Source organism: Poecilia mexicana, unplaced genomic scaffold (genome assembly GCF_051168715.1).
Source record: "Poecilia mexicana isolate PSO_F unplaced genomic scaffold, ASM5116871v1 scaffold_9, whole genome shotgun sequence".
Lineage (NCBI taxonomy): Eukaryota > Metazoa > Chordata > Actinopteri > Cyprinodontiformes > Poeciliidae > Poecilia > Poecilia mexicana.
Window position 1 is genome coordinate 14,382,620 of NW_028263378.1, and position 12,706 is coordinate 14,395,325.

Here is a 12,706-nt window from a genome sequence, read left to right on the forward strand (position 1 = left end):
CAGCTGCCTGGAATGGGGTTCTCCTTTGAGTCCTGACGGATGAATCAGCCATCACCCTGCTGCTGCTGCTTTTCCCTGATCTGACTTTATTTCTGCTGCTTAAGCTTCCTAAATACATGCTCTTGTATTTTGGGCACATTGCCAAGGTACAAGACTTAACAAGCATGCTTGCAATTATGGATTGCATAAACACAATTTGAACATTTCACTCTTTAAGGTGACTTATAATTAGTTCCTTTTATAAGATGACATGGTGGGGCAACCATCCTAAGCTCTCCTTATTCTTCAAATGTATTTTTGGATGGACGTTTCTGTAATTGCTCCAATTATTTCATTCCACTCTGCAGATCTTATCCTGTTTGCAAAATTACTGCCAAAAAAAGCTTTTTTTTCTGCTCAGGGAGGCAATGTTTGAATTGGACCAAGTTTGAATTTCTTGCAACTTGTACATACAATATTTTTAAAAAGCTATAATCACAATTCAATCTGTAGAGACTCACACAGAGAGACAAACAGCAGTTAGACCATTTTATTGGGCCGAGAATTTGGCGCTCTGACACCGGCAGAAGACGTGCGTGCTGAGAATCGCAGCGAGCTTGAATGATCGGCTCGAATGAAGCTCGGTAGGTCTTCCCCCGGGCCCAGTCACTGGTGGTGGAGCGGAGCTTGGAGGGAGGAGTCTTGAGGGGACCTGGAGGCGTCTGGGAGACTGGTGGTGGAAACGGGGAGGAGGTGGGTTGAAACACAGCTGAAGCGGGTGGATCTGTGGTTGCTTCGCCTTTTTGAAGGAGCTCTTGCCAGTTGATTGGATCGAGGTAGAGAGGTGGTGCGTCCTGATTGGCTGGGGTGAAGGCGTGGTAATAGGTGATCCCAGAAGAGTCTTACAGGTTGAATTTTCGCCTAGGGTTTCATTTTATTCCAGGTATAGATAATTTAAAGGCTCAGTAACAGCATGATTTTCTTTAATAACCAGATTTGCTACCATTTTCCAAACTCTCGGTTAATATTGATGGTCTTTGAGGATTAATATACCAGTGAATACGTTTTTTTTTTTTTTTAAATAACTAAAGATGCGATCACAGAGCAGGTCTTAATGCTCAATTCTGATTTTTTGCTACAATCCAATTTTTTTGCGTTATTGTTCATTATACTAACTAAATGCGACTACAGTGATAATTCTGTGTCAATAGTTTACAACCACAAAGTGACACCCATGCACAGAAGAATAACATAGATGCTACCATACTAATGGATGCCACCATCTATGGATACATTTATTCACCAGTGAGAGTATCGTCACAAAATCACAAGAAGACAAGGGAATTCCTAGGGGAACACGGACACGCAGCATTTTTGACCATTTTTGGCAGTGCTCGACTCTGACAAAAACCTCTTGCCGAAAGCCCTCATTCTCCATGCGCACGGCAGAACAAGGTGTCGATAGCTGCCGAAAATCCCATTTTTCGTCCTGTGGAAGCTAATAAAAAGAAAGCATAATTAATAGCAACGGCCCTTGGTGGAGTATTGCTGGCAACTTCTGTAGAGAAGTCTGTTTTAATGCGAAGTGATTTGTTTCTCTAACACAGACTTCTTTTATAATTTCATAAATATATTGGTCAGGATTATATTCTGGGGGAGAAGTGATGCACAACATAAAATTTGGAGAAAATACAAAATGACAATTCAGAATGCAGGCACTTTGAAAACAATCTGATACATAAGTGGTGAAATTCAGAGATTTTCTTTTTGGGGTGGTGGGGGGGTGAAAAGATCAAAATTTGGCCAGTTAGAAAGCCACGAAAAAATTGGATGCGGGTTGCATGGCCCCAGTAGCTTCATCAAATTGTGATTTCCAGCTGAGTATGAAGAGGCCAGGATGAGGACTAGTGCCTCCAGAAGTTGAGATCTTACATTGAACTTATCTCTCACCAGGAGGCCAAGAAAATCTTAAAAAGCAACATTTCTCAAGATCAGGGTTGCTTGAAAAATAGCACTGGTCTTTTCAAGCAACCAGAAAGAAAGTCATTGGCATCTGTCTGTGTCGAAAAGGTTATATAGTTTTTTTTTTTTTTTTTTAAGAATGGCAAACCACAGTCCACAAATGTGAAGAAAAACATTGAATAGTTGTGAACTTTTCTGAGTGGCTGACCTTCCAAAATTATTCTTAAGAGCGAATCAACGACTCATTGACTCAGAAGAAGTCGGAACATCTAAAGCACTGCAGACCTCACTTGCCTCAGTTAAAGTTAGCGTTCATGTTTAAATAGTAACAATCAAATTGGTTAAAATTTTCATAGGAAAAAATCCTGTTTCACCTTTGCCAGAAAACATCTTGATGTTTTTCCAAGACAGATTTAGCTTTTTGGAAAGTGGGCAAATATGGTTATATCTGATCTATAACCATCACAACATTTCAACAACAACAACAACAACAAAAACATTATACCAACACTGAAACATGATGTTGTTAGCATAACATTTTTTCTTATCTTCTTCAGTACATCCGATGCCATATAACTCCACATCAGGTGGATTTTGTTTTTATCCTGCTTTGTGTATTTTTTTTCTTTTTGGCATCAACCTCTAGCATGTCTGTAAATTGAGCCTGTTTTGCAAACACTGCTAATGCTTAGCAGGCACAGATTCTGTCTGTTGCCAGATGTTGCTGCTTTTAACATAATAATACTCATCGTCTATGAAGAACATGATGATATTCTAGTTTGCTTTAGAATAGCAGTGAAACGGTTCAATGCGATGGACATGTTATCCTGGTGTCCTTTGTTTGAAGTCCAGTGGGAAGTCCAGGTACTGTAAAGTAAAGTTCAAATGCGTAGAATCAATGTGTTTGTGCTACATGTTTGGCAAAAGGTCGCACGCACGCACACACACGCACACACACGCACACACACGCATACACACGCGCACGCACACTGGTGAAGGTAAAGTGTTTTTTTTTTTTTTTACCAGTTTACTGGAAAATGTTCCACTGTGATTTTGTGAGAAATATCAGAGTGAGTGTGACCTTTGCTGCATTATTGATTAATGAAAAATCTCATCATTATCATTCTCATCTTGAAGGCAAGTTTAGCAGATGGATTCCAGTAACCTGTCAAAGTATCTTCGTAACATTTGAACTTTTTTAACGCAGTTGCATTCAGGAGTCCTTAATCTGATACCTTTAGGTGAAATGTAGTGAAACCAAATGCCTTCATGGATCATCCAGATAGCAAATAGAGCCTACCTAATATAGTCTCAGTGAGAATCCAGCTGCACTGTGAAGGGCTCAGAGGTTTGTTCAAGAACATTAGTGGACAAACAACATCATGAAGAGACACAGCAGACATCCCAGGGAGAATGCTTCAGAGAAATGTAAAGCAGTGTTAGATTAAAGTTTAGGCGTTTTAGCTTTGTTCTGGTGAGGTTGGGGTATTGAGTAGTCATATTTCAATCTGACATTACTAGGTTTTATTGTTTTGGCAGGAAGTTGGTGAGCTTTTTTTTGTCAGTAATGAAATATGGTTAAGTACTTTTGAATACATGTTTGTCATGTGCATAGCTAAGTTATTAGCATTGACGCATACCAACAAGTAGCTTTTAAAACTCCCCATTGTAAGACTTTAGATTGCAGAATTAGTACTTTGAATCTTTATCTTAATCTTTTTTTTTATTTTGGTCTTCTTATCAAACATTTTGATTGGGGATCATTGGTGCAAAGAAATAAAACTGCATTTCTGGTTTTGAGTTGTGTGGCAATACCCTGAAACTATCGCATTTTTATTCACCAATATGATATAGTAAGACTTTTTCTGTCAAGGTTTCTGTCATTCAGTCTAAATACTAGACAAACCCCCCCCCCACCAGCAAGACACAAAAAGAGCCAAGAAGAAGTGAGCTCTCCGTTTACTCACATCAAAGTGTTTCTTACAAGGTACAAATCCAGGCAGGAAGACATGAAGGAGAGATTAGTGAGGGATTCAGACGGGGTCAAAGCTGGCAGCGAGGCGTCTGAAAGGCTCAGACAATCTACCAAATGATGAGCAGCGAAATCTTGATTTGGGTGGAAGGCAGCTGATGAGGGAGGTGGATAGCTTTTCATTACCTTAATGATAAAATAGCTTACACCATCACACAGTTTGCTTCATCCCATCTGAGCTGCGAAAACGCCGGGGAGAGAGAAACGTAAGGAAGGAAAGCAATATTTTAGGACGCAAAATCTTACATGTGGCGTGTTTTTTCTGAAATGTGTTGGCACAGGTGGAGGCAGAGGATTTAAATGTCATACTAAGGGGAAAAAAAAGTGTTACATTAGAAATGGCAGGAATTTCTTTGTCTGATCTCCTCCAGATGGCCCCTTGCATCTCCTGTTCTCATTTCACTTCAGAAATTACAAATAATTGGAACTGGAAAAAAGGGAACGCTTTCTTAATGTTATGATTAGAAGCATCAGACGCCAAGCCACTGGCATGCCGGCATTTGAGGTTATAGATAGATTTATCCTCATAATATTTTTCAAAAGCGCTTAATGGTTCAAACATAGGTTCAAACATAATACATCATCTAAGCCTGGAATTGAGCCCAAGTTTCTCCCTTTCTCTCTGAGTTTATTTCTGTTTTTCTACTAAATAAAATAAAGATCACTCCAACTATTAAAGCATTTTAAAACAACACGTACTGTAACATCCTACTTTTTGCCACAATGACTTAGTCCCAATTATAATTCATCTATTACCTGCAAAGCTATATTTGATATTTTGTACAAAATTTGGGAATAAAACAGCCACAGTCAAGGGAAAAAATAGGACACCTTTTGATGGCCTGTGTGTTTGTCCAAGATATTTTGCACATATGAAAGTTTAATATCAATTTTATAAAATATTTTTGAATAAACAAAATATTGTTTTGTTTTAAAATACCTTTTAAAATGTCTGTATATTCAAAAAAAAATGCAATATTTGTTGAAGAATACAACAAATATTGTTGTATTCCCCTTTAGACATTTTATCTGATTTGCCTCTGTAAACAAAGAGCTATATGTCACCTTCAGAAAGAAGATTGCAGCAGATTTTATGCAGAGGTCTCAAAAGAAATCCAAATCAGCCGTTCCAGTGTGCAGACAGTATCTCAGTATCTAACATTCAAAACGGCTGTCACCGCGCCCAGACTGTCCAGCCAAGTTCACCCAGAGAGTAGAAAGCAAGATGATAAAAAAAAAAAAAAATTTCAGTATAAATCTTAAGACAGAGCTGGATCCATTTTTTGGATGCCATGGTGGTCCATATTCAATAAATGCCTTTGATTGATCACATGTCTTTGTTCATTAGTAACCCAAGTAAAACTAAACCAGTTGGAAGGTTTTTTAAGTCATTAGTTACACGCCACAGCCTTCAACAGAGATTCAGATTTTACTTTATTTTCTTTGAGAAAAAGCTTTGGGTAAACTTTTTTTATTAAGACTTCTTTGCTCTTCATTTGCACATTGCTGGTTGTTGTCTCACTCTCGTATCGAGTGTTGGCTGCGGCTGGGGACCAATAGAGGTTTCTTCTTCTGCTGCTTTTGCAACAAGCTGTTCGATGTTTCGGCGGTGAAATATTGTGCGCTGGAAGATTTACAACAGGTTGAGTGCTCCCATTTATGGACTTCCTCTTTAAAAGGAGCAATGGTTCTTTGCAATCCGTCTGACTCACTGAGGAGCGCTTGTATGTCAAAGTTATTTCGCAGGTCTGTCTGACAATACTTGAAAATGAAGAAGACGCTTCAAAAGCTGTTTATATGTTATGTCTGATCTTGATCTCAGTAAACACACAAAACGGGTATTATTCGGGTTGTTTTGTGTTACTTATCTAATATACTAAACCCCTCTGTTCTAACACTGGACACTGCACACTTTTAGCGCTCTTTTCTTTCTACTTACTTACGTTTAGCTAAAGGACGGGTAAATAACATTTTCAATTCTTAGGACTAAACCTTTCTGTGACACTGACATATCAAGACCTATAACCTTTCATATTATTATTATTATTATTATTATTATTATTATTATTATTTGCTTCAGTCTCTGTTGTTTTGTCAGTTTTCTTTTTGTCATTGTTCATGCTTTTTGTGTTTTCCTTCAGGCTGTGTGTTGTTTCAGAACATCCCGGTGGAGGTGATGTCACGCAGATACGAGCACACAAGAGACTGAAAAGATTGTTGCGCGTTTGCTTATGTCTTATGTGAGTGTGTGCCATCGAGTGTCTTTCTAAGAAACTGCAAACTGCAGAGTGAAAAAAATGTAAAACGGTGGATGTAACAAAAAAGGAGAAAAGGGATGACAGAAGAAAAACAAACAAACACGGCGTGTGAAATAGAGGGGAAGCTGTGCCAGTTGTCAGGTGGAGCTCTCCATTATCATCTGAAAAAGTGGAGGAAGCAGGTAGAAGATGAAGCAGCACAATCAACCAATCACAGCAAGCTTTCGGAGACACATAAAAGCCTCCCTTTGGATAAATTATTCACATCAGAGGCACAGAGACGACCATTAACCTACATCCTCCCCCTAACGTACGCAGGCTTTTACTCTCCTCAATACACAATCGTACATAGAAACACACGCGTTCGCTTCTGCACGTTTACTCTCCCGCTTGAGTCGGTTGCCTCCCAGTTACTTGCTGCCCATATTCTGTCAGGCACATTGCATTTTTATACATGTATTCCACACATTAACAGCGAGTGCACACTGTGTTCACTTCCTTGCTCTAATTCCTGTTGAGACAGTATAATAACGGCAAAATCTCCGGACTGGTGCTGAGAGATTACTCAGAGAACAGAGGAGAGGCTTTTAGAAACAGTCCTCAAGATCGGCAGGAAAATCTTCCCCTTTGAAGACAAAAAAGTGATTTTATTTGAACTTGGCACCAGCTTCCTATTACTGCAGTCTGCACTGCTGCGCGAGTCTCATTTAGAGCAAATAATAAAAGTGATCAGAGATATTGGGGAGCCTTTGAAAGAGAATGGCTTCAATTCCAGTGGCTTTGCTTTCTGCATGGAGCAATTAATGAAATGGATAACTGCTTGATGAGCTGTGCAAGATTCTGGAAGTCTTTGTTACAGACTGTCACCAACTAGGAGCGGCAGGGAAAATCAGCCGACTGTTTACACTTTCAAACTGCCATGTGGCCATCAAATTAGTTTTGCAGGTACGAACAAGCACGGCTGTCAAAACATCTAGCTTATCCGCCGTGAAACAGTTTCCTCCTCTTGCTTTGCCAGCAGCTGGATTTAAGCGCCATGGAAATCAATGTATGCTACTGTTTTTTTTGTTTGTTTTTTTTAAGTAAAAACAAACATAAGATGGCATATAACTCATCTGTGGCCAATTACAGAACGTAAACATTGTCAGTGTTGAACACAGACACCTTCATCTGATGTTTCTCTGAAATAAACCTCACCTTAAGGCGATACAGTCATGCTAACACTTCATGCAGGAAATAGCTCAAACACGTGAACACTGCTATAATAACAACGGGTAGGGAGATTCATAAAAAAAGCTGTACATTATGTTTGTGTTGAGTTTTTAGTCCATGGTAGCAGAGATATGCATATAACTCGCCTTGCAGAAGTAATCACACTCAGTTCATTCTTACAACCTTTTTACCACATTATATCCACAGACTTTGTTGAATTTTGAGGGGGATTTCATTTGACAGTTTGGCTCACATTTCGATTTGTCCCCCAGTTCACCCCAATGTTTGTGAATTAACCTCAGTAAATACTCACCTGCTTTGTGAAGGCTTCAGACATCGTCAAGCAACAGCATCATGAAGAACAAGGAACACAGTCAGGCTTGAGGTTGAGGGAAAATTTAAAGCAGGCTTGGGTTGTAAAACAATGTCCCAAGCTTTGAGAATCTCTTGGAGTTTGTCAATCATCAGAAAATAGTCACTTACACAACGGCAAACAAGAAATCACTGTCCACTGAAACTGGCAGGTCTGCTAAGGTGAGTATTACTCACAGAAACAGGTTAGGGGTCATGTTCCAAGTATTTTTACTCAGACACTTAACAATATGAGGTAGATGCGTGGCCTAGGCTGAATTTATGTAAAAAAGCAGCCAAAGTCCAAAGAAACATTGAAGTCTGGAGAACTGATGATAAAGACTACTTCAAATGATTACATTTTATACTGGATCCTTGGGAAAAAAAAGCTTGAGGAAATCATTGATGTTTTCAACCTTTTGCATTTTTCTGTTCGCCTAACAATTAATAAGTACAGCTACAAATCCAATGAGGATCCACCCTTCTTCAGAGTTCGTCTAATGGGTGAGGTGTGCACAATTTGCAATCATGTCCGACAAATTTGAATTTTACTGAAACGTTTATTACTTAATTACTTAATTACATATTAAGGAAAACAGAATGGTGTTTTAAAGCCTTTATCTCTGCTAACCTACAATTTTCCACTTTCAGATCATGTAAAATACACTCAATGAGCCTCAAAATGCTTCAAATATGGTAATTTATATAATATGACAGTATATTTATAGCAAGGTATTGCCTGCATCCCACTTTATATGTATGAGGACACAAACCAGAGCGAAGCTAGCTGATACTGAAGCTGGTGTTATGGAGATGTTTGGTTAAAGAGTTGACATAGTGATGCTTTTGTTGGTGTGAAATGAGTCACCATTCAACAGAGAACAGCCTTGTTTATTCCAGACCCCTGGAAGCTGGTTAAATTAAGTCTAGGTAAACAAAATCAAATCTTTGAAAATGGAAGATAAATTTCAGTGCAATGACGAAGGGGTTCCTGCTCTTTTAGGGATGTTAACCCACCTTTTAAACCCTGATCTTTACTACAACGGCATAAGCAGTTTTTTTATCTTATGCTTCTCTTTACGTCTTTATCATGTTAGATTGATTTAATGAAACTGCAAGATTCATTCAATAAAATAAGGAAAAAGAATCAAATTGTCAATTTGCTCATTTGTAGTAGGTGAGAAAATGGCATTAAAAAACAAATCAACACAATGTTTTTTCAAAAACTTAATTAAAAAGTGAAAAAAAGTAAAGTGTAATCATGAAATCAAACGAATCAGAGCATTGGGGTGTATATGATGTAAGCAGTAAAGAAGGGGAAAGAATTAATGAGGCGTATTTGAAAACTTAAGATGATTGACAGTCATGATTCAGTCAGAATTTGGATCTATGGCCGTACTTAATAACTGCAAACCTAATACTTTACTCATTTATTTCAACTTTGTTGCCATTTTGAGGTTGCAATTTCAGAGTCCTGCATACAAATCTAACCATGGAAAAATGACACAACTAATCATGTGTAAATATAAAGCGAGCTTTATGGCTGCTGGGAGATGGACACAGTTTAATTTGTAATTGGGTAAAAGAGAGAGCAATACAAATTAATGAAATTAAATATTTCTGTACATTTTAACACAGTAGATCTCAAGAATCAGCACAGTTATTGTTCATCTCTTACATTATTTTTGACAGAATTATTATTATTTTTTTTTTTTCATTTTGCACATTGTACATATTTTTCCGCTATATATTTTAGGCACCTATGATAATAGTTTAAACGGAAAGCAAAATATAAAATTTTAAAATAAACTAAATATTAACACTGGAAAATATGACATTTAATGTAGAGGGATATGGTGTAATATTAAATGAAAGTTATTCAGATAAGTATGACTGTTTGATTTGTTCTCTTTAATTATTTTGTACATTCTGTGATACATTTGTTTTTTGATATATTTGAGATGTTTCGAAGCTATGACCACACCTGTTTTTATTTGTTGCCTCCTCACTGATATGTACCTGTCTTCACAACATAGAAACAGAGTTATTTCACTTTTTACAGATATTTAGATAAACAGAAGAACATCTAAGCTGTAAAAAGGCAAAGTAGCATTGCTAAAAAAAAAAAAACAACCTGTCACTGCATGCTTCATAAGCTGTGTTTATTTTATTTTTTTATTTTTCTTTTACTTTAAAGCTGCGTTCAAGAAGCTCATTTAAATAATTACCTGAAGGAGCCGTTTGAAAATGATATTTCCTTTTTCAGAAGACAGACTGGGTTACTCTTTTTAATAAATGAAGTCATGTATATTGTGTAAATGTGTCCTTTTCATCTGAAAACGAAAGTGCTTTCAGGTGAGGTTTTGTTTATCAGTGAGCATTTTGAAAAGAGTTAATTTCTCAGTTTTAAAAATAGACTCAGTTAAACACTTGAAATAAAGCTCATTATGTCTATCAGACCATTCTGCTTTTGGAATCAAAACATCTGTTTTTCTTTGCCCTTTTTGAGTCGTCTTTTGCTCACTCATCTTAGAAATTTTAACTGCAGGTACCATTAATGTGTAAATCATCAAGGCTTTGCCTTTTCTTACCAGTTGAAGAGATTTGTGAACACTTTGAAAAACGGTTGTTGACGAGGATCAAATTACATTGATGAGAAGAGATAGTGAAGAAAGTTTAGGCTATTGCTGTATAGGATTATGGATTTAAATCAGCAAACTTCAGCAACTTCAGCAAAAATGATTATTCAATATGTAGGCTGAATAAAACAATAATTTGGTTACATTCAGTATGTATATTTGCAGTTTGCATTGCTTCTTAGCCAATTCTTCTAGAATAACTATTGTATTTTTCACTCCATGACTTCTCACTGACAGCTTTGTTGCCCTTGTTGTTTATTTGACTTATTTATTCTTTTTGTTTGATTAAAATTTGTGTATGTAGAAACAGAACAGCAGTGTGTGAGGATTTGCAGATGGTTTTGAAGTTGACTTTTACATTGTTCACCTAAGATGACATTGAAGCAAAACTTCCACTTCACACCAAGTCTCTGGGCTATTACAGATCCCTGGTCAGCTCAATATTTGTGCAGTCATATCTGGTATGTTTATAGTCATTAAATGCCAATTTGTAACAACAGAAAAGTTTTACAGTTAAAAAAAACACAGTGGATGACCCTGAATTGGTGCCCAGGTTTAATTACTTTGCAGAACATGCAAACACCATCAGGGAAGAGCGGAGGGGGTGGGGGGTTCGGGGACCTTAACAGGAAGAAACCTCCGACAAATCCAGGCTAAGGATGAGCAGCCATCTGTCTCTACCAGCTGGGGGTTACAAGGACAAAAAAAAAAAGACAAAACAAACAAACAAACCCAGGAGCACCAAGCCAAGCATATCAGGAAATACCTACACCTGCAGGAAAGATGCAAAACACACAAAAGTGAACGCATTAATGTACATAGAAAGTGAAGACAGCAGAGTGAGGAGATGTGGTCAGCATACGGGGGATTCCAAGACCACTTAGGTTGAGAACCATTAACTAGATGGATCGCTCATAGATTTCTCAAGCCTTGTCTATTAACTAAATGTTTTCCTGAAATAAATGCAGACTAAGAGTCTTCCTCCAGAAAGAGAGGCATCGGTTGAATACCTGAAGGCTCTGTCTGTAGGTCGGTTTTATAAACTTCAGCAATCTAATGAGTGAAGCATTAAGTTTGTTGAAATAATCTTTTTTTTTTAAAATCTGATAGATTGTAGAGGTTTTGAGTTTTCTGTCTAATTGACACAATTTAAAGATTTTGTGGCTATTAAGGGAATAATGGAAACAAACAAAATCTGTAAAATATGTTGACTCTCTTGCAAGTTCCCCTGAATCTGTTGAAGCCTTTCCAGATCATCAAAAAACTAAAATACCTTGAGTAACAAATAAATACATGGACATTTTTTTTGCACAACTTTGTCATCAAATGAGTCTAATTTGGTGAATATTGTATAAATAAATCTCTTAAATCAAAAATGTTTTTTAAAAACCCCTCAAAGTCCAGAAAAGATAAATGGGTGAAAAATGACTATAGCTAAGCTAGCACAAGTCAGCTAATGTCATGAAGAGAAAATGACTACAGTTGTCTTCTTTAGCAAAAAATTAAAGATATTATAGTATAATATACAACACTCTGAGAGCACCATTCATTTCACCAACACACATGCAGATCCTGATCAATGCAAGTAAATTTTTCTGTGAATCTGAATTTCTGTTCTAGAGCACAAAAGAGGACTGGTTCACAAACACAACCTGAGAAATCAAAACAAGTCTAGTACTTGTATATTTGTAGTTTGACAAGACATACCTAAGAACCAGCAAAGTACTGTTCATCGCCATTCCATCAACTAGTTAGTTAGTTAGTTAGTTAGTTAGTTAGTTAGTTAGTTAGTTCTAAAATTGTTAAAGTGTTAAACCCCTTGCAACAGCCTCTTGTGGTTGATCATTTTGAATGGACGTTAAATGTTCAGCATCCAAAAATAGAATATTGTAGGTTAGTTTATTTTAAGTCTTCAGTCAGTTTAGTAAAGTTTATTTTTCTTTTTGTCTATAGAATATTATCCATCCATCCATCCATCCATCCATCCATCCATCCATTTTCTATACACCCTTCTCTCTTAGTGGGGTTGGAATATAATATTGTAATTAAAGAAAATGTCTGTAAAAGGAACAATGTTTAATTTCTTAAGTTTCGTCAATGTGAGATCAAGGACAGGTTTTGTAGATATTATGTTTGAGGTTTTCTTTTTCTTTTTTTTTCATTTATAATGCCAATCAATTGAACTTGATGGCTATACTATATAAAAGTATTAAATATTTTTTCCCTTAGTATCTTTGGCAGCACTTTATCCTCTACACCTCCACAATATTACA

The 12,706-nt window shown here is 37.0% G+C and overlaps 1 long non-coding RNA gene across 1 annotated transcript in view; it reads left to right on the forward strand.

The window, feature by feature from the left end:
• LOC148157663 (uncharacterized) overlaps positions 1–10,253 on the forward strand; it is a 29,338-nt gene extending 19,085 nt beyond the window's left edge. Inside the window, exon 3 of the long non-coding RNA XR_015764269.1 lies at positions 6,115–10,253. This is a non-coding gene — a long non-coding RNA (uncharacterized LOC148157663). The remainder of the gene's footprint in view (positions 1–6,114) is intronic.
• Positions 10,254–12,706: the final 2,453 nt, after the last annotated feature.